Source organism: Nanorana parkeri, unplaced genomic scaffold, assembly GCF_000935625.1.
Source record: "Nanorana parkeri isolate BGI_ZX_2015 unplaced genomic scaffold, ASM93562v1 scaffold488, whole genome shotgun sequence".
NCBI classification, from domain to species: domain Eukaryota; kingdom Metazoa; phylum Chordata; class Amphibia; order Anura; family Dicroglossidae; genus Nanorana; species Nanorana parkeri.
In genome coordinates this window covers 1032075-1034847 of record NW_017306756.1, presented here as the reverse complement: position 1 = coordinate 1034847, position 2773 = coordinate 1032075, and the positions used below count along the sequence as shown (strand labels likewise).

Sequence of the window (2773 nt, the reverse complement as noted above, 5' to 3'; positions counted from 1 at the left end):
CAGAAAAACAGAGAGGGATGGGGGTACAATAGAGGGACAGAGTTGTATTGGGTTACAATAGAGGGACAGAGGGGGAGTGGGGTACACTAGAGGGACAGATGGTGATTGGGGTACATTAGAGGTACATAGGTGTATTGGGTTACAATAGAGGGACAGAGGGGGATTGGGGTACAACAAAGGTACAGAGGGGGATTGGGGTACAATAGAGGGACAGAGTTGTATTGGGTTACAATAGAGGGACAGAGGGGGATTGGGGTACAATAGAGGGACAGAGTTGTATTGGGTTACAATAGAGGGACAGAGGGGGATTGGGGTACAATAGAGGGACAGAGTGGTATTGGGTTACAATAGAGGGACAGAGGGGGATTGGGGTACAATAGAGGGGGATTGGGGTACAGTAGAGGGACAGATGGTGATTGTGGTACATTAGAGGGACAGGGGGATTGGGGTACAATAGAGGGACAGAGGGGATTGGGGTACAATAGAGGGGGATTGGGGTACAATATGACAGGGTGGGATTGGGGTACAATGGAATGACAGAGGAGGATTGAGGTAAGATAGAGGTACATAGGGGCATTGGGGTACATTAGAGGGTATTTGGTTACAGTAGAGGTATAGAGGGTGATTGGCCCCAGAAGAAGGGCAGTTGGTGTCAATGTATATCTGATAGGTCCACACTTTGTGACTCTCCTGCCCGGTTCTGGTATCAGTGACTGAACATTGTAAAGCTGAGCGAGTCTTCGGGGCCCATTCCATTTCATATCTTAGCGCTGTATTACATCTGGAGCTGAGCGGTGTCACCGGATGGATGGGGAGTGTGGTGCGCATTGTGTGTGTTGGACTGTTCGTGTCCTGGTGCTCCCAGTCGGTGCGATCTGCACATTGTGGAGTTTTATCCACGCGGAGGAGGTTGAGCGGCTGTACAGAGATCCGTAGAATCTAATGTCGGTGCTGTTTGATGAGATTAGATTGTATTGTTAGTGAGGTAATTGTACGGTGTGATAATCTGCACCCCAGAACACGGATTGGGGAACGAGAAGATACGTCCATGTGTATATGTGTGTGTTTTGGGGGGTGAACAATGTATCGTGAGTTACGTCCCATCCGTGCAAGATATTGATCCCCTAATCCCACCAATCAGATCCCAGGATCCGAGTGGGTGGGCGGAATGAGCCAATATGAGACTCAGGGAATGTGGGGATGAAGCACATCAACGCTCATTGTGGACGCCATCATGGCGGAGCACATCGCTCCATCTGCACGGCTCAAACACTCTCCGGTCACAGAAGGGTGAAGACTGAAGGAACATTGTATCGGGTTTATTGATCCTCAATACTTCCTTATTATACATCATAGCATCATCCTTGTCCCAGATTTCAGGGAATCCGACCCAGCCAATGGCGTTCATCCCTTACGGGACCCCAACAGTCAGATCTTTATACCTGGGTTCCCAACTCCGCCCAGCCGTGCATCCAATATGGTGTAGTCGCGCCCTCCCTGGCGGAGTTTTCTATTTATGTTTCATTATACAGTATAACAGCCAGACAGTTACTGCGACACACCCAAGTCAGGCCCCCTCTAAGGCATACTTAAAGGGTCACTCCACCCCGAAGCTGATATCTCAGTGATGTGGTGAATACTGGAGAGTTAACCTCATTGTGTGTCTTGGGAACCCTGGTGGTGAAATTGCTTCGCTGAGTTCCCAGCTCCGCCCACCCGCCACATTTATATTTTAGACAATGCTACAGAAGTGGACACAGCCAGACCCATAGTGGGTAGCTGTCGCTGCTGGTCTCTCCACCACGCCCCGCCCCCCCCCCTCTAACTGAAATATAATTTTGGGGGGGTGACATGACCCTAAAAATGAGATTGCGGCAAATCTGTTCCAGAATATATATATTTGTAAGATGAAAGCTCCATTGATAGCGGCGTATTTAGACCAGATTGGGTGTTTGGTTCCATGTGTATATATTGGTTGGGGTGCTTTCTAGCCGTTCCCTATTTCGGGGGCGATATTTTGACACCTGCACGCCGGGCAATTAGGATAAAATATTCTTCCGTCTGTATAATACGATTGTAGCACACTAGCGAAAAGCATGCGTGTACCTCACACCGGCCATGCGGATAAGTAACTTTAGACTATCTATAGATACGGCCCGGACTGGCCCTGCGGCCATCCATTGGGAAGCGTTTACGGGTCACCTGAGTGTGAGCTTGGATATGTTTTATATGGAAGAAGTGTGAGAACTGGAGGAAGAATATCCCTCGCATGGCCGGACCAGCCTTGCACACCGGAATAGGAAAACTTTGTGGGTCCCCGTGGGGCCCAGCAGACATCCGGAGTAGGATGAGAGAGCCTTAGTCCCGGGCCATGCGTTTATGGCTTGTTCTATGAAGTCTTTGGTGACTATAGGTGGATGGAGGGGCCCGTCTACAGACATCAGGACCTCCACTCGTAGGCTTCAGCGCATGCATGCAGCCTTCTTCATTAAGTGAACCTGTCATGAGAATGAAGACCTGTTCCTGTTTTGGGCAACTACCTCCTGAGAGTAGTAATTACCTGGCTGTCATTATGATCCTTGGGCTCACTCATTTTCGCTCGTTCCCGAAAGTTGGGAAGCGCCTGAAAGAAAGCTTGCATTGGCCGAGCCCATATTTTGGTGACGGGTTCTCTTTATGTCCTGGTGCACAGGGCGCTGAGGCATCTATGTGGCTCCAAGCTTCTCTATTATGGCGGGGGGCCCGCTGACTCGGGGGGTGATTAGTAACCTGG

The 2773-nt window shown here is 49.9% G+C and overlaps 1 long non-coding RNA gene across 1 annotated transcript in view; it reads left to right on the top strand.

Moving 5' to 3' along the window:
* LOC108790621 overlaps positions 1-2773 on the top strand; it is a 5521-nt gene that overhangs the window by 2225 nt on the left and 523 nt on the right. The window lies entirely within an intron of this gene.